This window comes from Stegodyphus dumicola, chromosome 10, assembly GCF_044657685.1.
Source record: "Stegodyphus dumicola isolate Sdum_Otavi_A_Nest chromosome 10, ASM4465768v1".
Taxonomy (NCBI): domain Eukaryota; kingdom Metazoa; phylum Arthropoda; class Arachnida; order Araneae; family Eresidae; genus Stegodyphus; species Stegodyphus dumicola.
In genome coordinates this window covers 19747979-19773094 of record NC_140777.1, presented here as the reverse complement: position 1 = coordinate 19773094, position 25116 = coordinate 19747979, and the positions used below count along the sequence as shown (strand labels likewise).

Here is a 25116-nt window from a genome sequence, read left to right as displayed (position 1 = left end):
TTGGTTCGCCCCTATTTGAAATATACTAGCCCTGTTGCTACAGCGACCGCCACCCGCCAGACACTGTGACGGGAGCTATACTTCTCGTAGAGAGACGGTAGTATAGCATTGCAGAACACCTCAGGGATGGAAAATAAAACTGATGATTTGACAGGACCAGTCAGTGCCTTGAGACATTATAGGAGTCAAAAGAAACCAATCCTAAAGTGCTGGAACTGCAGTGTTGAAGGCCACATAATATAATAAGGAACTGCAGAACACCTCAGAGCACAGAAAATAAGACAGATGATATAAACAGACAATTAAATAGTATGAGAAAGAAAAGGAGTGACAAGGTACCAAAATGCTGGAATTGCGGAGCTGAAGGCCACGTGCGAAAGAACTGCAGAACACCTCAGAGCATGGAAATTAAGACCATTTCCCAGCAACAGTGGAGGAAACAAATGAATGACCATATCAAGAAACAGAGGTTGTCAGAGAATGAAGAAACTTGTTTTAAAGTGCTCAAGATTTCTAGTGGCAGTAAGTGCCAACAGTAACGGACTGTTCATCAATGGGCATATTGATAGAGTTCCTTGCAATATGATCATTGACACAGGAGCTAATGTTACTATCATTCGGAAAGATTTAGCTCAACAGTTTAAAGATGAACTCATTTGGATGTCATCCTATGTTGCTCTCTAGAATGCGTCTGGTGATAAAATTGGCATAGATGGGAAGTTAAACGTGAACATCACCTTTGGAAGTGCCGTATACCATCACACTGCATATGTGGCCGATATTACAGATTCTTGCATTCTCGGATTGGACTTTTTAAGGAAATACGATTTTTCCTTGGACCTCAAAAAGAATAAACTACTTTCAGCATTAGAAGACATAACTACCCATCATCAGAAAGAATTCTCACTTGGAAACACCGACTCCTTGTCTGAAAGACCCTGCTCAGAAAGCTGTCGAAATAGGGAATACTAGGTTCGAAGAGAAATGCGGTGCTGAAGGCCGGCTATTCTCCATCCCAGATGCTCATCGGTCGTGACCTTGGTCTGCCCTTGTTATCCTTTGATTAGTTGCCCTCCGGTTGCGAATATTTCTTCGTCGCCTGAGGAAGACATTCAAGATCTTCAGGCCCGGTTTGAAGTGAGGCACAACTTTGCACGAGAGCGAGTCAACTTGGCGACAGAAAAGATGAAGACCTGATACAACACGAGAGCTTCTAAACATCGATTCAACAAAGGAGACAACGTGTGGTTGTGGTATCCGTCGACGGAAAGGACTCTGTCCTAAGCTACAGTCACCTGGGGTTGGTCCATACACAGTCCTAAAGAGGCTGAACGACGTCGTGATTCGGATACGTAAGTCAAGTCACCGAGCTCTAAACCTAAAGTCATTCATTATGACAGGTTAGCTCCTTAGTGTGGCCATATTACGTAGTGTAAATAATGCAGAACCATGATCCTTTTCGTTTCTAAATGAATGTGTATTTGATTTGACTTGTATTTAGTGTTTGATTTGCATTTAGTATTTTTATTATTTTAAGTTACTATTGCAATTGTTTATATTGTTTGTTATTGTAATATAATGTTTATTGTTGCTTGATGCCCTAGTTGTAAGTTTAGTTTCTTGTTCAGGTTTTGTACTGTCCGGGACGTGCAGTCCTTGGGAAGTGGGTAGTGTTACGGTTTTGGTATTTATTTAGCTATTTTTAGTAGAATTAGTAATTAAAAATTTTTATATTCCCATGCTATTCAGCACGAGACTTATTAGAAGAGAATACGCCGAAAAAATTAAAATACAGGAGCACGTGCATTTAACATTTTAATAAATAGATATCTTGTAATTGTACTCTCTTGCTATCCAGAAAAATCGAGAATGTTCTTGTGCATTTAAAAAGCTTATAAAAGCTGGAGGAAAACATCTCAATTGAATTGTTTAGTTGTTGTTTACTGTAGCAAATTCGCGACGAGATAGGATTAGCTTTCTCAGTTTCTCTGTTTTGAATTGAGTTTTATGGAACGTTTTAGTAGTTTAAAATATAACCACTGTGAGATATTGCGATATTGTACGAATATTTCTGAGGAAATTTAAGCATTTTGTATTTATTGGTTGTGATAATTTTATTCACTTTTTATCACTTAGTGCATTCAATTTATTACGAACGCGTATGCATGCAACAATATTATTCTGCTGAAGTCTTGATTGTTGCAGTAAGTCTTCAGACAGGCTGTCCTTGTCATTTGACCACAATTGATGAGGATTTGACATCACATGGCATATGTCTGTAACATAACAGCAAACAGATTTTGTAGCATTCATGGGGAGTGAGTCACAGCAGCTTCTTCTAATGTTGCATTCGAGTGTTTATTTTCCAAAAGTCTTCTAACTTGGCAAGCTTCTTTGAAAATTTGGCACACTCTTTCTTCTACTGTTCGCAGTTCTTGAAATGACTTGGGGCCTTGAACTTCGTGCACAACAATCTGAGGTGAAAACATTCCGAGTTGTTTGAATGTACTGTATACTCTTGACCGAGGCCATCATTCGACTTGATTCCAGGATGATCAGGTACCATTGGTTCCAGTTTTATGCCTCTTTCATTTCTTGTTTGTATCGTTCCATGTGTAGTACTTTGGCACTTGATGATACAGTAATGTATGTGCAACTCATCTTCAATGCAAAGGCAGAAGAAGGAGATCAAAGTTGTTTCTTAAGGAGCCTGGGCTCGTTCAGTTTCATTAGCAGAAGTGAAATATACTCGTTGTCCATTCTCAAGATGGACACTTAAATGGATAACAGTAGGATATTGCTCGTGAATCAGAAAATTTAGAATTATCCTAACAGCCTCATTGCTACTGATATATCTTCCCATTTCATATTGATGAACTTTATTCATTTCTATTCCAGAAGTCATTGCATCAAAAGCAGCCATGCCAGATCCTTTGTTTACATATTTACAGACATACGTTATGGACATCACTGAATTATAGTATTCAACGTTTCCATGAGCATTGAAATTTTTGAAAAAAGAGGACAATAGGAAACAATCCATCTATTATCCACCAACATTTTACACCTTCGAATATTGATGTTTGCTGTAAATCCCCCATCTTCTGGCTGCCTCTGACCACAAAGTGGATATCCATCTTTCAGTATTTCTGCCCTAATGAATTCATCGACTCTCTGAGCATGTATTTTTTCCTTTAGACTACCAGAATGTGAGCATGAAGGAGCCATGATTTCTGCCATTCAGTTGTGTATATGTGACACTGAACACTGCCAAAAATCTTTGGCAATGCGATTGATTCATCATGGTCTTTTGCTTTTGGTGAAAAACCCTTGCAAGTAAATCATGATAATCTTGTGGCCTTTATCCTGGAAAGAGTTCATTCTTGATTTCATACCAAGCTGAATTACATGTAAAGGTAATAAAGAAATCAGGTGGAACATAAATACGCACATAAGTGTTATCAGGACTACTATTTCTTCTTATTGCCTTTGCGAACATAACCGGAGTGCTGAGAAGAACGGGTAGTTTACTTAAAACTGTGTTCGTGCAAGTGGTAGAAGATACAACACAAATGGGAAGGGTTTAACTACCCTTTATTCTTCACAGTTTACGGCTGTCCCCGCACTTCGGGATACAAAGACCAGCACTTATGGTCTGAAACATAAAAATAAGAACTACAAACTAACTAAAGTAAGTAAGAACTAAACTCAAATACTTTACAGAAACTAGTAACGCAAAGATTGGCCTTTTAAGCATTACGTATGTAGTAAGCAGAATGCGGGAAACTACAATACGTTTGCAAGTATCAAAGAGGACTAAGTTTCTGGCCTCAAAGGCAGAGAATAACTGACTGAAAAGTGCGTGTGAGGTAAGGAAGCCAGAAATGTCTCTCTCTTTTCTTGGCTGAAAGCCACACCTTAAATATTTAACAGTTTGCAAGCTGAATTTGCATAACCAAATCTAACTGTGTTTATTCTGGCCGGAAGTGGAAAATAAGACAGTAAAGTTTTAAAATAAAATAAACATTAGTAAAACTTAAAATCCTTACAAAGTTATTGCATCTTGAGTTCTTTCATGCATATATCTTGGACTTCCAGTGAAAGTGGAAGGCAAGATGATTAAGTTGACCAATGTCAGTGACGTTTCCATCAGCAATCACAGCAACTCGTAAGATGAACATACTGGTCCACTCTTTGATTAAGTCGTATGTATCTTAACTTTTCCAACTCTATTTTTGCATACACATCAGCTATATATTGTTGGAAAAGGGTTTTCATCGCAATATTATATTGAAATTTGAAGACCGCACCATAATCCTGAACGAAAAAAAAATCCATCGCAGACATCCTTTATTTTTTTGTTTTTGTGATGCTCATCCAGTAGTTGGGTTAATTTGATAAAGTTCGAAATGGTATCCATCCACTCCCTGGCAAAATATTAAAGCGTGTTGTAGAGCATCATAAGATCTGTGTGTATTTGCAATTTTCACATCATTATTGTTTTGCAGTTCCAAAACTATATCTCTCACTCCGTACTGTTCCCTTGCCATGATAATTGCAATTTCTGACATTGCTGGAAGATTGTATCTCCTCTGATGTTCGCCAGATCTGGTTTTGTCTGCCAAAATTACCAACTTTAATTCAAGTGTAATCTCTTTTCCAGGGCCGTTTTGAAACTCGTGATGTAAGCATTTTCCTTAATGCAGCATTTCTTGTAATTCGAGTGTCAGTTCCCTTCTTGCTTGTGGAACATTTCTACAACACTCTTCTGTTTGTTTCCCTTAATCTGTTATAAAAAAAATGTGTAAGAATTTAGGCTGCTCACTTGGTAAAGGATGTACACCTCCAATACGATAATAGACGTGTTCCTGTATGTTAAATTTTGGCACGAAAACACATTCTCTGATTTCTTTTGTAGTTTCAAAAAATGTCATTTTTAAGCAGGAATTGTAATGTCGGATGTTGTCTTAAAAATTTCTGGTTTCTTTGGACTCTTCGGTCAACAACCTATATATCTCGAGTATCCATCAATAAAGGCAGTTGATCTTTTCCAGCATTGCAACCCGAGTTTCACTTTTCCACTTCATGGCCATACAGCACTGCCATCGTTTTGACATTGATCCATTGTCACCTGCTGGATCAGAAGCATAATCTAATGCCGGATTATAGGAGAATGCTGCATTTTCTTTTTCTCTCCATATATGCAACATAGCAGTAGCAATAGCAAGTCGATCCTGTTGTAGGCTTCTTTCCCTTTCTTCAGATGTTTCCCTTGTTCTTGCCTACTGCTCTAAAAGTCCTGTCCCTTTCTTCCCTTGTTTCTATTTCTTCGGTCATTTATTTCCCTTCCCCTTGATGCTGCTCTAAAAGTCCTAGCCTTTTCTTGCCTTGTTTCTCTTTCTTCGGTCCTTTCTCTTGCCCTTGCTGCTGCTGTAGTACTCCTATTATTTTCTGTTGTGTTTCTTTTTCTTCGGGCGTTTCCCTTACCCTCGCTGCTGCTGTTAGCACTCCTATTATTTTTGCCTTAAGTTTCTTTGGGCATTTTCCTTACTGCTGCTGTAGCACTCCTATTATTTTCTTACCTTATGATTCTTTCTTCAGGCGTTCCTTTGCCCTTGCTACTGGTGTAGCACTCCTATTATTTTCTTGTCTTATATTTCTTTCTCTGAGCCTTTCCCTTGCTGCTATTCTAAAAGTCCTATTCCTCTCTTGCCTTTATTCTCTTTCTTTGGATGCTTCATATGTCCGGGATGATTCTCCATGTTCTCTATCACTTGCTCGTCTTGCACGCAAACATTTCTTTTTTCTTGGTGGCAGAGGCATACTTTCAAGAATTTTCTAGAAAAAAAAATTCGGTGAATCTTCGGATTATGGTAACTTGGCGATTTTTTGACGAAACTTTGGCGACCAACCCTGCTAACCTGCTACAACAACCTGCTAGTTTTTTTTTTTTTTTTTTTTTTTTTTTTTTTTTTTTTTTTGTACACCATTTTGTTTTTACGAAGTAAAGGCATGTTTTTTTTTACTCACCATTTTTTCCAACAATCCGCTAGCCAAATTACGCGTATGATAAAACTTTTATGGAACAAAAGTGCTTAATCATGACGAAGATTAGGTGCGAAATTGGGAGAAAGTGTAGAATCGCCCACTGCTTGCCGCATTTTTAAGAATTGCATATACATGGTATCCATGTACACGTCGACCTATTTTCACTTAAAAAAACATCCCAGAATTGCACAAAAATGGCATTGCGCACAGTCTTGACTTTATTCATCTACACATCGACCTATTTTCACTTAAAAAGCCAAAGAAAATTGACAAAAATCCAATTCTTCTTACTCTTGTAAAAGGTGCCAAACAAATAAGTGGGCGATTTTGCACTTTAGCAGCGAAATTGTTTCTAAATGCTTATTAGCTAAAATCCCGATCGGAATTTTCCGGAAAATGTCTCATTACATGTCTCATGATCACTGATTTCTCTGAGACAAAATAATCTATGATTCGAACTGTGTACTTCTCAGATTATTGCTAAAGTCCTAACTAGTAACCTTTATCGCCTTACCAAAACATCGCCAAACTACCTGTTACCCTATTCCAAAGATTAGCCAAAAATTCTTTCAAGAATCTTCTAGGAAAAAATTTTGAAAACGTAAATAAAAATTGATGTAATTTTATGACTTTTATCTTGAAAAACATCCAGTATCCAAGAGAAACATTAAATTTAAAAACTGCATAGAATTATCGCCCTCATTTTTCTGAGTGGCTACAGTGCTGATATCAGCAACAGTGATATATCGGCAACAATGGCTGCTTACTATTGTTGCTGATATGCCATTGTTCCTGTAGCCCATTGTTGCCGGGCAGTGCCCGTACCTGAGGACGAATATCCAGAACCAAACAGACAGACTCTTCCTTTTATTATATGTAAAGATTAAATAAGGTACATGTTATACATTAAAAAAATTAAGTATTTACATTTTTCACGAAATCCTTTCTCTAATTTTTTAGTGCTGTTCTTCTTCACATGTACACAGTGATTTGTTTTCCCTTAAAAAAAAAATTAGAAAATTACAAATCTTGGCATTGTGCATCTCATCATTGTTTTCTATATGGATTTTGTGGCAAATTCCTGTAGAAATTTTAACGCAGTTGCTTCTATTGCTGGAAAAGTCTGTTAACAATATTTTAAAATTGAGTTGTCCATATTGCAGGGATGATTATGGTCCAGATTTAGCCAGGATTCTAGATATTTTACTTTCACAAATCAAAAATTTCCAGTTTTGTGAAATGTAGATTGTAAAACTGAATTTCAGTAATAAAAGTAGAAAGATCTGTAAAGTTTTAAAATAAAATGCCCTTTTTAAAAGTTTATTTTAGGACAAATATATCATTCAGAGATTACATAAATCAAAATTTTTTATTCTATATAAAGTTTCTTGAAAGTTCGAATTTGTTGTCTTAGCAAACTTATTACTGTATTTCTTTGTACATGCCCCCCTTTTTTTGCCAATTTTATCGCCTGAAAATCAAGAGAGTAAAATTTATGTAAATGATTTAATTTCTGAATTATGTGGTTGCATTAAGAACTAACAAATTAAAAGTAATTGTGGATGAACTACAGTTAACTATAATATTATTAATCTTAATAAGAATATATAATAATATTAATGCTACAATACCTAGTAAGATATCTTCATTTCTCTTTTCCTGTGATTTGAATCTCGTCTGTTCTTATTGTTATCTGTGCTACTCCTTAGGCTTTAAATCATTCATAAGTAATTAGAGAAGGCAAATAGTTACAGTGGACTCGGTGAAATTGGACTGAATATCCATTTTATTTTTGCTTCCCTATGACTGGTTATTTTTTATGTTAGGCTGGCATAAAGTTAGACAGTTAGAAGGAAAGGTTTGGCTGACATTCGCAGATAGTTTGTGAGGGTTTGACTTCATTAGTGAGGCGAAAAAACTCGCAAAGTGAACGAATCTGTTTTAAAATTGAAGAGTATGTGTGTGTGTGTATTTAATTACGGCAAAGCACACTAGGGCTATCTGCCAAAGGGGAGGGATGCCTTTCGTGGAGGACTTTCTAAGGGAAACTGGCTCGTATATACGTTACACATGGGGAAAACCACGAAAACACCCATGCAGCCAGCCCGTTCGCGGGATTCGAACCTCGGACCGAACTACCAATGTTCAGCGACTTTACCGCTCGGCCGCTGGTGGGCCTTAAAATTGAAGAGAGCTTGATCTGTAAGCACTGAAGAAGTGGGAAATAACGTGAATATTTAAAACATTTTCATAACCTGGCGATGAAAAGGTAGCAAGAAAAATATGCAAGGAAAAATTATATGTCTTATACAGAGAAAAAGTAATATTTACTGTTTGTCTGGTATAGAAACAGAATTTACAAACTTATTAAATCTGTTCAACTTGCTTCTATGGATGCAAGGTCATTTAGTTATATGGGTGATATTTATATAGATTCAGAATGAATAGCATCTTTGAAAAGCAACAGATTAAATGCTGAAGAAATTGAAACATTATTTATTCTTATACACAAAACTGCACTAAGTGTTTTGATCATACTGAATTTTCAATTGTTAGCAAAGAAAAATAATCACAGTAGTTTCCATAAAGATATCCCCTTTGCCCCCCAAAAGCAAGCTTACAACATGTATGAATAACATTTATTTCTCATACATTTTAAAATGTTTTCGTGCTTTCTAGCAACATGTTTAGTTTCTGGCTGTGATTATTTATAAACGAACGCATTATATTTTTCACAGGTCGAAGGGTGTCCAACAGCGGTCGAATGGTAAAATTCACTGAACACTGGCAGTTTGACCTGGGTTTGATTCCACATGAATGGTCTGGCTGCATGAGCATTTTCTTTATTTTCCCCATGTGTAATGTGACTATGAGCCAGTTTCCCTTAAAAAGTCTTCCACAAAAGCATTCCATTCCTTAGGCAGATAGCCTTGCATGCTTTACTGTAATCAAATAAAGCAAACCACTGATTGAAGGTGTGAATTTATTTTCTGATAACTGTTTTAATAGTTGTGATATTTTCTTCTTAACAGCCTGAAGGGATTTAAAATGGGCTCCTTTCAGCACAGATTTTATTTTTGGGAAAACAAAAAAACTCACCTTGTTGCTAAATCGGGGAATATGGAGGATGTTTTGGGGTTCAGTCCATTTTTCAAACAAGATCTGCTTTACTGTATGAAGGAAGACTGTGTGATGCAATTTAATGTGTATGAAGGAACATTGTCTTGATGTAACATGAAATCATATTGCCAGAGTTCTGGGCATTTATAAAATTCATTCTCTCAGCTTAATCAAAACTTCTTTGTAATAATGTTGGTTCACTATTTTGGTACCCACTCTTCTGAAATGACACTCTTGATATAAAACAAATTAAATAAACATTAAGTTTTGATTTCATCTGATGAGCTTTTTTTTTATTTTTGGGAAGAAAGTTCACCCCTCTGTCATTTGACTCTTGCTGTATTAAAGGCTTGTTCCATTACTGTATTGACAGACCTTGTAGTAAAATAATAAGGGAAGAAATATTTCAGAATTTGGAAAGGCATTTTCACTAATGAAAGTAAAAATGTAACAAATTACATGCATGATATTAATCGCTTTGGGAAAAATATTTGGTAATATGATGTACGGTAGATGCTGCTTAATGTTATTAGGTTATTATTATCGAATTGCCTAACTCCCCCCCCCTCCCTTTGTTTCTTTGCTAAAACATGGAGAATTTGTTGCTTATAGCTATCAACAATTCAGTTAATTCGCGGAGCCACAGTTTTTTAACAACTTTTTAGTGTGCGTACTATAATTTATCTTCTAATTTCCTTAATTTTGCAGCACAATGCGCAAAATTTTTGACCACATAAGTCTTTTATCGTTTGTTCTATCTACTTCACTTTAAATTATATACCGTATTTACGCGAATCTAATGCGCATCGTTTTTGGCCAAATGTAGTACTCAAAATTGGGGTGCGCATTAGATTCGAGTGCAAAGTTCGCCGATGACGTCAGCAGTTCCCCGATGACGTCAACCGAATTTAAATCGTAACAATGGATTACAGTATTTCTCGACTACATTTACCGTTACATTTATGGTTGACACATTGTTGCACAGAGGATACAAACTGCAGAGTACGTAGTCACGAATGGAGGGCAAGCAGAGAAGAATGTCATATGACGCTACTTTCAAACATAAAGTAATTCTTTATCCTGAAAGAAATGGCAATAGAAAGGCTGGGAGAGAGTTAAACGTAGCTGAGAGCAATGTTCGCTTGTGGCGGCAACAGAAATTGGCACTGTTTGCAACTAAAACTAGTAGAAAGAAATTCGCTGGCCCTCGCAAAGGAAGACACCCTAAAATTGAAGAAAAGGTTTTGGAATTTGTACGTGAAAGGAGGAAGAATGGACAACTTGTGACTAGCGACACTATAAGAAATAAAGCAAAAGAGGAGGCTGAAGTTCTTGGAATACCGAAACCAGAGTTTAAAGCTAGCCGTGGATGGGTGGATTGGTTTATGAAGCGGATGGGCTCTAAGACGCCGTACAACAATATGCCAAAAGCTTCCTGCAGATTTTGAGGGAAAACTACTAACATTTTAGCGGTATGTCATCACACTTCAGAAGGAAAAGAATTTTTCAATGGGGCAAATTGACATCGCTGACGAGACGCCAATTTGGTTTGATATGCCTCGTAACTACACCATTACGGAGAAGGGGACTAAAAATGTTATCATCAAAATAGTGAATAAAGACGTTTACTATTAATCACTGATTGTAGAAACTGTTAGCTAGATAGAAATGTTACGATTTATTTTTCATGTTCATACTTTACGATATGTACCATATACGGTAGTGGTAATTAACAATGATTGTTTCACATAACAATAGCCCACTAATAGGTTAATTCTATGTTCTGCTACTTTATGTATAAATCTATTGTTGTATAAAATATGGTATCTAAATTTAAATAAAATTATCATACCATTGATTGATAGTTTATATACAAATCTATTGTTGTATAAAATAAGATTCAATAAATTCCTCATACCATTGATGCGCATTACATTCGCCGACAAACAATTTTTTTATTATTTAAAGTTTTAAAATGGGGATGCGCATTAGATTCGATGGCGCATTAGATTCGCATAAATACGGTATATATATTTAACTGAAATAAGGTAGTCCAGTTTCCAGATAAAGCCAAAATAGATAATGAAAATTGCGCAAAATCAGAAAGATGTTGGCAAAGTAAGGGATTATATCTCTAAGTAGCTTGTTTTCATATTTGCTCGGCAATTTATAATTAGGTAAAAAAGCAGCGGCTTAGGTTTTGAATAACTCTGTCAGTTTTCAGGATGGTTAGACACAGGTCCTTCATCTTCAAAAGCAAAAAAGAATTTTTCCAGAATTTTCCCCCTGCTCTAAAAAAAAAAAAAAAAAAAAAAGAGAGAGAGAAGAATATTCTCTGAAAATATCTGCACCAAACTTAGGTTACCTTTTTGTCGAATTTCAAATTTTACATTTGTATGTTTTCTCCCAGTGAATGAGGGATGCTTTCCGAGTATTAAGTTTAGGGGTACAACATTGATAAAATATTTTTCAGAAATGTTATGAACAGTTCATAAATGAACTATTGCATTAAAGACATTATGAACAGTACATAAATAAGTTTTTGCACTGTAGGGATTTATATTTATTTTCTAACCAGTTAAAGTTATATTTTCTTTCTTATAAGCCTTCATTCCATGCCAGAATATTTAAATTTGGTAACGCGCGTGAAGTATTGCAGATTCTACCTTTAGGAGATAAGGTTTAAATACTGAGTTCTAAAAGGGAAAGTTAGAGAGCGTGGGCAAGCACTGTTAGCGTGGGCTTCTGATTCTGCATTTATTGCTGGTTAACATGGCGTAACCGCTATTACTTTGCTGCCACTGGATTTCGATGCCGTTATAGGTAACAGGATTATCTGAGCTCTGTAAAGTTATTCTACTTCTTGTTAATATCTTCGAATTTTTAGTTTAGTTCTTGTTATTTGAGTTACTGCCCGATTGATTTGGTGTCTGAATTTCTACTCGAATCCGATGGCCAACCATGACACAGGCCCGATGGTGACCAGCCGTTTGGATGGGTTTGATTTTCTAATACAAACAACGAGAGTATCTATCAAGCCAGCAATGGTGTTCGATGGTAAGAACTGTGTCACCTCATTCCTGGAAGCCCTTGACAACTACTTCCGGTTGTATGCTGTACCTGGGAGACAGAAGGTAGCTATTGCTTCGAGTGCCCTTCCAAGGACAGGCGGAGTCATGGTGGAAAGGAATTGGGAAATTCTTACTTGGAAAAGTCTGAAGCCTCACCTACAATTTTGAAATTTTTAAAGCGGCACTCTTAAAGGCCTTCCCAATAGTTAAAGATCGTGCGAAACGCGAAGCCGAAATATGTAGCTTTTACCATTGGAAAATTGAGGATCTTGCAGAGTTTATTCTACATAAAGTCAAGTCAGTAAATATGTTATAAATAAATATGAAGGAAGCCGGATAATGATTCATTGAAATTATATTACCAAGGTTATTACCTGGAGCACAAGACTTCATGGAGCTGAGAAACCCACGAGCGCTTCAAGAATTATTCGAATTAGCTGTCAAATTCTAGAATCGGCAGATAGCAGGAAGCTCCAGATTTCCTACTCAGGGATATTATCAGCAGTTCTCCCGACAGCTGGCCGCAGGAAGAAATAAATACAACGGAGGAAGACGTTTTTTAGCCAAGCCATCAACGAGGAAGAATGAGAATGATAACGCCAAAGACCGCCAGTGTACCCAAAAGATATCAGGACAAAGATTTTGGGGGGGGGGGTCAGAGGAAAGAAGAATGCTTTAAATGAATAGAGGAGCCTGAGAAATTGAGGTTCTAGACCCTCTGTACATCGCAAAATCCCTCTAAGATGCATTTATATACAGTAGTGTTGATAAATTCGCAATTACCTGTAATACAAGTTCTTCTTAACTACGTTCCCATAGAAGCACTCGTGGACACTGGTGCGGAAGGAAATTTTTTAAATCAAAGCTTCTATTACTGGAATTTTCGAAAAGTAAGGCTATTTAAAAATAGAAGTACGGAAATCATAGCCGCACAACGGAAAATTTGCGAATGGCGTTGGGAAGCTGCCGCTTAATGTACAGATAAAAGATGAAAATTTGGAAGTTTTATTTTTTGTCATTAAAAATTTACAGAATAAAGTTATTCTAGATACGGAGTTCCGTAGGGCTGCGAATGCAAGAATTGATTTTTCAAATAATTCAATCATGTTGGATGGGGAGTAAAGGCAGTGAAAGCTGAAAATATTCCAGAAGTTGGCCTCCAGCATCTAAGGCAAAATGATAGAGCCAAGCTGGAAGAACTTGTATGTAAATTTTCTTCATTATTTTCTGAAAGGCGAAAGAATACATAGAATACATAGAACCCATACTATTGAATTAAAATCAAGTGAACCGTGTAAAGCGAAACCTTATCAATATGATAAGGAAAAAGAAGCCATAATAGAACACCATATACAACAGATGTTAAAAAAATAAGATAATAACCCCTGTCAATAGTGAATATGCTAGCCCAGTTGTGCTATTCAGAAAGAGAAATAATTTGTTTGCCTCGGATCCAAAATCCTGGCGTTTTGCCATTGATTATAGAAAACCAAATAGCATGACTAAATTTCCTGTCTAGCCCTTATCGGTAATAGACAGAAATAATAAGGAAAATTAGATCTACAAAATTTATGACCTTAACAGTAGTTTTTTGGGGGATCAGAGAGACTTCTAAACACAGTTTTAACAGCTAATAAAACAGGTTTTGACAAAGAATGTCAATGAAAATACTTTTTACCAGCTGATATGGCTTTCTTGTTGCAGACATCTGTCCCTTCTAAACTGGTGAGCTTGAACACAGGATTATAAATTGCAATAATTAGCTTTTCATAAAGCAGATTGCACTAGAGATGGACAAAGCTGCCCCTATAAGGGATCAGATCGGAATCGTTCGCTCACTGATGTGAATCAGTTCTTTTTAACGATTCACCGCTCACTAACAATGATCTTGATGAATGCGTTCAGAACAGGCATGGATCAAAGATGGATGCAAGATGGATCCAAAGATGGATGAAAAGCAGAAAGAACTGAACAAGAAATGGGGTCTCTAGAATCAACTCAACCAAACCACTCACTCCCTGGTTTGATTTCTTTCAATTGTACTTTTGAGATTCCCTAAAAAAAAAAAAAAACTTTTCTACATAGAACAATAAAATTTTGGAATAAAAAAATGCTAAAAGTTAAAAAATAGTGAAAATTAAACTCATTTAAATTACATTATTTAATTACTAAAAATTGATATTTTGTTGCTACTACAAAACACAATGTAAAAATTAATTTTTGGATTAGAGGCAGATCCCAAGGAACATTATGGCATCCTGATACTGACATTTTCCCTTTTTACTTCCTTGTACGAAGTAAAAAGGAAGTATTGTAATCGCGAAAAGTTTCAGGCAGCATATTTTAACGAAAATATCCACTTTGACCACTTTCGAATGCAATTTAACGATGTTTTTGAGTGATATGTGTACATAAGGACAGAATAAAAGACTCGTTTCCTCCAAAAAAATTATAAAACTGCTTTAAAATTAATTCTGAAGAGAATTTTTCGTGGCGTCTGTATGAACGTATGTACGTACGTGCATACATACGTATCTCGCATAACTCAAAAACGAGTAGCCTCGGAACGTTGTATAAAATTTAGTATATGCGACTGCTATAACATGTAGATGTGCACCTCGTATTTTGGTTGCAATCGGCCGCACCTAATGTATATAAATATATTTATATATATATATGTCCACTCTGTTACTCGGCTCAGTGATCTCAGTTTCTTTACTCTTATATGTTTGTAAATTGTACATTTTTTTGCTTTAAAAATAATTGAATTATGTTATTTTTAATCTTGCGCTTAAGGTTTTTATGCCTTTAGTAAATCTGTGTGCAATATTTTTAGAATTATCAACAATTTTAAATTTGTTTAAGTGCCGCTAAGCTCTTTTTTTTTTATGGCGGCCATTGATTGTTTACATTTGAAACAGCAGACTAGTGGATTTTTTGGAATCCACTAGTCGAGGAAATAAGTGTTTAAGATTTACTTCGTAATTTTTAATACAGATATTTAGAGTTTTTATGTATTCTTTCCTTCTCGCGAAGTGAGAACTGAATTAATTGAATGAGAAATACTCAATCGTCTGTGAAAAACTGTTTCTTTTTTGTTTTGTTTGCTTAATTTCTTTTATAGTACATCATTCTAGCTTTATTATAGTATTTGAATAGAACATGTGGCAACGATTAGATAATTCTGTTTTTTAAACGATATAAATTATGTGCATTATGAGTTATAATATGAACGAAATATAATACTGTTAAGTGAATCTAGCGGCAGATTGTCGCTATGGTAAACAAATACTAGAGTGAATTTTAAAGAATGCAATTATTCTATTGTGGTTTATGCACTGTCGTCGAAGTAGATTTAATTCAATCCAATAAGTTTAAACGAAATGCAAGGAAAAATGCGTATAATTTAATATTCCGTACTAGGAAGTCATGTGGTGTGCACATCAGATTTTTTTAAACATAATTTGACAAAATGGTATCAAATATTGCTCGAGTTTCTTCTGTTTGGTAGGATCTTGTTCTGCAACCTTGAAAAAATACATCAGATGGAAAATTTTACGTTTATAAATATATATTAATTCTAAAGAAGATCAAAGAAACATTCACAGCTCCTAATTACAAGACTTTAGTAAAATAAGTAAATAAATAAAAATATAATTTATTATTTTACATAAATATTACACAAAATTGTATAAAAAAGTTAATACCTAATATACACAGATATACTATAACACATTATTCAAAGAATCGAAACAAAACTCAAAGACACAGCTCCAAGGATGCGAAAAGAGCAAATAATCAAGACTTGTAGGGACCAGATTTGAAAGAGCAACTAATGAAAACTCTGTCGGAAACAGATCTGCAGCTAGAGCAGGAATGATAAAAGTGCAAATAATCATGACTTCGAAGGACCCAGCTCTGCGACTGTGTCAGAGCAGCAGAGCGCTGACTGTTGGAAATCCGAGGAACTACTTTCTGTGACTAGTGTCAGAGTGCTGCAGCTGGGAATCCGAGGAACTAGTTCTTTACATGCTTTAAACAGATCTACATACTTTAAATAGATCTTTGCACTGCCAGATGATGAAAAAAAACTCTATCCATTTGCAAAGAGGTTGATCAGTTTTACTGAGATGCACGGGTTTATTTAATGGTTCGTTTTTTTAAATGCTAAATGGAACACAAACCTACTGTTGTAAATTATAGGTTCGAAAATCTGAGCCAACACAAAAAAAAAAAAAAAAAAAAAAAAAAACTTTTTTTCACGCCATTGCTTATTTTACAAAATCTTAAATGCAACTAACTATCAAACAGAAAAGCAGATGTAGACGTAATGCATCTGTGCATGTGATCCTGGTAACAGACAAATTCTTTAGGGTTGCCACAGAAAGCAGTGTGTCACCACAATTCTCCTACCTTTTGAGTGGATGGCTACACACTCAAAACATAAAACTTACATCAATATAAATGAGGGTGATATAGTAAAGAAAATTTCTTAATACTTAAATCATATCACTTGAAAACAAAATTAATACTGATGAATAATACAACACTAATAGCACAACAAAATAAATCATAATAACTCAAAGCATGAATTACATTATTCGTGATTTTACAACTCTACAACTATTGGTGGTGAAAGGAACTTGATCATTTTGAGTATTATCTATTATATTGTCTAGTTCCAATCTAAACAATCTCTGTATTGGTCTCAAGAACTCTGAATTATTACTTTTTACAAGAGTAACTCTTATGTTGCCATCTCGACCAAGGATCACCCGAATAACGCATGCTGAATTCCAATATGCACGGTTTTTATTTTGATCCTACAGAGAGAGGTTTATTTTTGTAATTTCTGGTAGGCTGCTGTCTTAAATGCCCGAGATACTCAGTGCAAAATCTCACTCTTAACAATTCTCTCGAGATACTTCGCTCTTCTACTCAATTTTTCTTTGTCCACGTTGTCAATATCATGTACACCCAACTGTAGAGTTTCATGCAGAAATTTTTCCAGAGTTAAAGGCAAGGGATCTTCAATTGTCAGACATTGTCAGACACGTACGTAACTGGTCTTGAGTTGACACAATTCTTTCACAATCGCACAAAACGGTGAGTAACTCTTCATAACCAAGAGAAGCATGACCTAAAATTTTTCTCAATATTTGTTTTACAATTTGTATTAAACGTTCCCACCATCCACCCCACCAAGCAGCGGATGGAGGATTAAATTTCCATTGTATTCTCTTTTCAGCAGCCTTAGAGCAGAGGCAGTCCCAGTCAATGGTTTGCAGAATTCTCTCTGCACCCACAAAATTTGTCCCATTATCGGAATATATGGTGGTAGGGCGTCCACGACGTGCAATAAAATGCCTTAAAGCCTGAAAAAATGATTCAGTTGTTAATGAGGTAACCAGTTTCATATGGATAACATGATAAACCGCACAGGTGAAGAGCACAACATATGATTTTGTCCATCCTTTAAATGCAAGGGTCCTGCAAGATCACATCCTACAATTTCAAAAATGGCTGAATTACGAACCCTATCATTTGGTAAAATGCCTGGGACTGTCTCACCTCTTTTAGCCTTAAATCTCTGACATGTTACACATTTTCTTATACAGTTCCTTATAGTTTTACGTGATTTTAAGATCCAGTATCGTTCTCTTAAATGAGACATCAACAATGTAGTACCTGCATGCAAGAAATCTTTGTGGGCACTTAATATCAATAATTTGACTACTGGATGTTCAGAAGGTAATATGATGAGGAACTTAAAGCTGTTAGAGTCGTCACGATAAGCAACATTAGATTTAGCTCTTATTAGACCCTGACTATCGATAAATGGTCTGAGTCGTCTTAGCTTATCATCTGTTTCACCATTAAACGATTCTTTTTGTATTAATAACATTAAAGCTATTTCTTCCCTTTCTATTTCAGATACAGTAAAATCCTTAGAATGGTTGTTATTATTATTCTTACGTACATTATTTTAAAACCTGAATATCCACGATAACATTCTTACAATTTTCTTAAATGATGATAAATACTTATAGTAACATCCAATACAATTATCATTCTTTACCAACATAACAATAACTGTCTTACATATTTCTGAATTAAATAGATCCTCATCTGGTTCATCATTAGATTTAGGCCAATTTGCCTCATCTTCCAATCAGGTCCCTCCCACCATTTTCGTTCTATTAATTGATCTGCCTAACAACCTCTAGAAAGTAGGTCAGCCGGATTGAGACTACCAGGGACATGTCGCCATACAGTGGGAGAGGTCAAAGACCTGATTTCCTGTACATGATTAAAAACGAATGCTCCCCAACATTGATTTCGCCATATTCAACTAAAAGCCGTCAAGGAGTCAATTCAACAGTGAATACGAACTTCATGTAGGCCAATCTTATTAATAACTAAAGGCAATAACCTAGAACCAATATTACAAGCAAGAAGTTCTAATCAAGGAATCGTAATAGGTTTTAAAGGCACTACTCTCGATCTTGCATGTACCAAACTAACCTTTACCTTTTTGTTACTCTGTACTCTTAAAAAGATGCATGCACCATATGTACTTTTACTACTGTCACAAAAGAGATGTATACTCACAGCTTCATTAATAGATTTGAGACCTACTCATCTAGGTATTTGGATACTGAATAGCAAGTACAACTTTTTATGCCAAAACCTAAACTTTTTGGTTAATTCATCGGGAAGAACATCGTCCCATTTAAACCTTAAATTCCAATTTTCCCGTAAAATTAGTTTTGGAATCAACATTACAGGAGCCATATGCCCTATAATGTCAAACACCTGATGAACTACTGCTAAAACTAGTCTTTTAGTAACTGGGTCATCCAATTTTATATCTTGACTTAAACTGCTTGACATTGAAAATGTAACACCAAGAAGAAGTGGTACACAGGGCATGATACTTGGACTGAGAAGAGCGGGTTGGTCCTTACGTCAAATCGCAGCTGATACCCACATGGACGTGAGCACTGTGCATCAGCTATGGCGGACATGTTTGGAGCAAGGAAATGGGGGAAGAAGGAGGGGTGTAGGTGCAGCCAGAGTGACGTCAGCACGCGTGGATCGATGCATCCGCCGACAAGCTGTGGCGGTCCCGCGAGTTACTTGTACCGTGATTCTGCAGCATGTCCAAGATACCCTGGATGTTCCCGTGTCGACCAGAATCATTTTCCGTCGATTAGTTGAACGTGGCCTGCACTCACGGCACCCGTTAAGAAGACTGCGATTGACCCCACAGCATAGACAGCAAGATTTAGAATGGTGATGGACTGGAGCGATGTGGATGACAGAATGGCGAAACTTTGTGTTCTCAGATGAGTCACGCTTCTGTTTATCCAGTGACAGTCCCCGCATACGTGTGTGGTGTTGACGTGGAGACAGATCTAATCCGGCAGTAACTGTGGAATGCCCCACCGCGCAACGACGGGGCATAATGGTTTGGGGCGCTATTGCCTACAATTCCAGGTCACATCTAGTTCGTATTCAGGGCACTTTGACAGTCCAACGATACTTGGATAATGTACTGCGGCCGGTGGCAATCCCCTGCCTTCAGGGGCTGTCTAATGCAATTTTTCAGGAGGATAATGCCCGACCACACAGTGCTGCAATCTGCCATCATGCTCTGCAAGGTATACAGATGCTTCCCTGGCCACCGTACTCTCCTGACCTGTCACCAATCGAACATGTATGGGGTGCGATTGGACACCGTTTGCAGACTCTGCCCCTGTCTCGTTCATAAGACAAACTGTGACAAATGGTTGAAAGGGAATGGAGAGCCATCCCTCAGGACACCATCCACACTCTTATTGACTCTATGCCTAGACGTGTTTCCTCGTGCATCGCTGTCCGCGGTGGTCCTACATCCTACTGAGCCAACACCATTTTCGCTCTGTATTCTGACTATCATTTTGAAATAAAGATCACTTATTGCTGCCTCTGTCTTTTTTCCAAATTTCATCACTTTCTTACCACTCTTTCTTGGTGTTGCATTTCCAATGTCGAGCAGTGTATTTTGTAAGATAAGGTATCTGTAACTGTATGCCATACAAGGCCCAAAACAGACACATCTCCTTCCATGGAGGAATCTTCCTCTGGCACAACACTTCTTATATTGGATTTCCAGAATATTAAATTAAAATGACCGAAGCCATAATTACTTGTGATTCATTTACAAACTTTCTCATTTCTATTTCTGAATCTATACTAGCCACACAGTTATCTACGTAAAAGGATGTTTTCAAAATCTCTGCTGTATGACTTGAGCTTTCGGGAACTAAAATGATATTGTATTGTAGCGGCCAATAAATACGGATTACATGTAATACCCAAAACTACCCTTCTATGCCGATACAGTTCAACTCGTTCTTGATTATCCCTTCTGAACCACATAAATCTCAAAAAGTCTCGATCTTTTTCCCTCATAGATATTTGCAAGAACGCTTTTTCTATATCTGAAGTGACACCAACGTAATTCTTGTGAAACCAATTAAGAATCGAAGGTATAATTTCAATTAAATTTGGTCCAATAGATAAACAATCATTCAATGATGGGTAACCAGGCGAATGAGAACTTGCGTTAAACACTGGTCTTATACTCATGCTGCTATTTTCTTTAACAACCGCTCTATGAGGTAAATAATGTACATCCTTATATTTATTCTTATCCGGTACTTTTTCAATTATCCCGAGTGCTAACCAGTTCTGGAAAACGTCTCCGTAAGCGTCAAAATTTCCCTAGTCATTAATTTTCATTTAGTACTTACAAGACATTTTTCTGCTATCACTTTATTTTCGGGTAAAAGCGAGCTATTTGACACCCAAGGTAATGCTACTTCGTACCTTCCCTCTGAATTTACCGTAAGAGTCTCATCAAAATATTTTTGCGTATCCTCCTGTAACTGAGTTTTGGTTTTACTTACGGAAGGTTCGCTAATACCCAAAACATCTAACTTCCAGAGATCACTAATACATTGACCCTTCACTAACAGAAAATAAATTAGGAGGGATGCTGTATTTATCCTAGTTGGCTCAGTGCCAGTAAATTTACCCATAACAGTCCAGCTTTTAACTGCGTATGCACCATGCTGACGCCACACATAAGGGGAGCAACTTTTCCAGTTAGCAACTTACCAGCAAAATCCACACCAATTAGTAATTTTATCTCTTTATCGACATTACATGTACCATTTTCTAAATCACTTAATTTGATACTATGTGACTTAAGTTCACGTAACCATGAAACAGATGGGAGTTGTTTAATTTCAGAACAAATTTCTTTTGATCAAGTACCTCTAATTTACACTTATATTTACTATATATATTGCTTACTTCAATATCATAGTTTTTATTCACATTTTCTGAAGCCTCAACTCCACCAAAAAGAAATTGCTTAGTTTTTGATTCACCAATACACTTATAATTTAACCTTTGAGGAACATCATTACATAAATATGATTTCATAGAACCACTATCATAAATTGCTCGTACAAACTTTTTTTTAGAACCATTCTGAATTTTTGCAATTAAAGTTTGAAGATATATATCTGATACCTTAACATAGTTATTAAGAATGCCTGTTTTGTTTTCGTCATTCCCTAACTTTGTGACACTTTTTGTTTTGTTAGAAGGCAAATCAGGGCACATAATCACAAAATGTCGATTTTTACATAAGGTACACCTATGTTTAGCTGTACACTGATTTGCTCTATGGTTTTTCTTAAGGCACACACACACACACACACACACACACACACAAAAAAAAAAAAAAAAAAAAAAAAAAAAAAAAAAAAAACACCATTCACGGCATGCAATGAACTGGAAGTTGATCTGTCAGTACTATCTTTATCTTCAGGGCAGATGTATTTATTTTATTCGGCTTATAATTCCTTACTAAATGTAGTATGTAGTATTTCGTTTCGATGTACTCCGTCTTTGATATGATTTAAATCAAATTCCTCGTCATTATAAATATCACGAATACACATCAAATAGTTTTCTCATTGCAATTTTCTAATTTCGACTATGCGTAATGTATGTTTTACGCATGCGCACGTTGAAAGAAATGTTTAATAAAGTAAACAAATATTAAGCTTTTTTTGGTAATTTTGATACCCTTTAGTTTTAATTGCTCTTTATTTCATAAATTACGGTTTCATATTTTTAATTTTATAATATTATTATTTAATAATATTATAAAATTAAAATAATATAATTATAATATTTTAATTTATAATTTTATAATAAAAATACGGTTTCATATTTTTAATTTTATAATTTCTGCATGCCATCTTACCAGATTTAAACTGATGATCTATAATCCGGAAAAACTGATAATCCGGAATCGCCGAAGTCCCGACGAGTCCGGATTCAATACTTTTGACTGTATTTTATTTTAACGGATAATGAGTATAACTTCAAGCTCAAACGTATTCAGGAGTGACAGAAAATGCAATTTTGATTTCTAACCTGCAAATACTGTAAAGAGTATGTGGTAGTTTCAGGTAAAAAGTTTTTAATTTGTATTTTAATTATTCATGGTAAATAAACAAGTTCTAAATAGCATATACATTATTTTATGCAAAATAAATGCATAAATTAAAGAAAATAAACAATTAGAGTCAAAATTCATAATTTTCCCCTTGCTGCTATGTAAACCTTTTGTTTAACTGAGATAATTATACTTTATTACTGAATTTTTTTGTAAAGCAGTTTATTAATTTTAAAATTTGTTAATTCAATATTTTTAATTAATAATAAATCTAATAAAAAAGAATATGTAATAAATATAACAATAAAAACATTTATTTTCTTCTGATTGTAACTAAATAAATAATAATAATTTAAAAAAAGTTTTTTTGTTTTTCTAAACATCTTAATTTTCAAATGTCCCATTCAGCAATTTTGAAAAGATGGCAACACTGCCTTATGTCCAGAATAGAATCTTGGGGGACTTTTGCTTTAATAATTTTCCTGTTTGATAATGCATCGCCAATTTTAACTTCATACATTCCTCTTTTCATGTTAAAAAAAATCATCAGTCTGATCATCTGAGCAGAATGAAATATTTTTAACAGTCTTTGCTGGAACCTTGTGCCATACATTAGACTAGGGGTTCCCAACCCTATACCCACATGCACTATATGGTGCCTGTCGATCGTTTAACATGTGCCCACCGCTGTGTGATCACAATAAAAATGTTTTAGTTTTCAAAAAAATTCTAGTTTTCTCATTTTTAATGAAATAGAAATTGAATCCAACACAGATACCAGAACAAAGCAAAATACGACCGATCTCTCTCTCTCTTTTATGTGTATACATTATTAACTCCATTCAACTGTAAATTCACCTTGAAAAAAGTAAATGGTGCCTGTCGTCCAACAGATATTCTAGAATGTGCTCTTAGGGACAAAAAGTTTGGGAATCCCTGTGTTAGACATTGTTTTCTCAGCTAGTGAAAACAAGTATCAGTGCATTCAGAATTTGATGGGTCATACTGTGACCTTTTTGGAATCCAAGTTGTGAGTCGCTCAGAAGGCTTTAGTTTTCTAAGTCCTTATGTATTCTTGTTAAGATTACTCTTTCAAGAAGTTCGCCAGGTTGACTGAACTGTAACGTAAGATACTTTTAGATTTTTAGATACTCTTTTTTTTTTTTTTTTTTTTTTTTTTTTTTTGGTAGAATGGACATTGTAATGGTAGAATGTTTCCATTGTTGAGGAAAGTCAGCAGTAAGCATGTGTTGAAAAATACTGCATTAATTGCATGATGCTTTTAAGTGTTATATTTTTATCCCTTTATTTAGAATGAGTTTTATATTTTTATCCCTTTATTTAGAATAAGGTGGTATGCTTTAGCATTTTTTATGTCAAGGGCAAAATGTCATTAAGTCATGTTTATCTCCCCTTCTCCCACTCCGGTTAAAAGTAATAGGTAGGACACACAAAATTAAAAAATATATATATAAAACTTTTATAACTCAAATAAAATGGCAAATTCTATTTCTATTTAAAAAAAAATTCACAAACAATAAAATTTTAACAAACTTTATTAATAAAGAAATTAATACTAAACCAATGTTAACATTTATACATCAAAATAAAGTTTATACATATATATTGTACATAATAAATAAGTATTTTAAGAGAAACAGATTAAAGATTACTGTTCGCATGTTGGAAAAATTTGCTAGAAAACAGAGGTGAAAAGATTTATAACAAATTTTCACAAGCAATAAATCTAGATTATAGAAATGTTTAAAATATAACAGTTGATAAGCATACTCTGAAGATAAATATTTCTTATGTACAATAAAGGTGTATAATAATAGAGCATAAATATTTTGCATTTAAAATATGTATGAGAGAATAAAAAAATTATTCTCTCATTGATAGAAATATGCTTTGGCTGGGCATAGGTTCAGACAATTGTTCAAAGGAAACTTTCATTCAAATGACTTAAATTTCAAAATATTAACTCTTTTCATTAATAATTTAAAATGGAAATTTATCTAGAATATATGTTACCGGCAATGTAGGAAAGCTTGTAGGATACTTAGGCATTTTATACAAAATGGCTGGCAATGAAATGATTAACATTTTGTACATTTCCTAGGCATTCTATAGAATGACCAAACTGGAAAAGTATGAAATACATCTTCGATTTGCTTAAAAATAGTTTGTTCTTAACTTCCCCGGTTAAAAGCAGTTTGTTCTCAACCGAGACTGCTTACCAGAAGTTAATAAATGATATAAAAAAGCCAAAATTACTATTAAGAAGGAAGCCCGGGACTGCTGGTTGCTAAATCACTATGATGTGATGTTTGTGGAAAACAAAAGTAAACTTAT

At 35.2% G+C, this 25116-nt stretch overlaps 1 long non-coding RNA gene across 6 annotated transcripts in view; it reads left to right on the top strand.

Moving 5' to 3' along the window:
* The window catches only part of LOC118193884 (uncharacterized), an 85187-nt gene that overhangs the window by 26474 nt on the left and 33597 nt on the right, over positions 1 to 25116 (top strand). Inside the window, exon 1 of one of the 6 annotated variants that reach the window (XR_015043309.1) lies at positions 1590 to 1667. The exons of the other annotated variants lie outside the window; for them this stretch is intronic. This is a non-coding gene — a long non-coding RNA (uncharacterized LOC118193884). Of the gene's footprint in view, positions 1 to 1589; positions 1668 to 25116 lie in introns of those variants that run through there. 6 annotated transcript variants of the gene reach the window in all.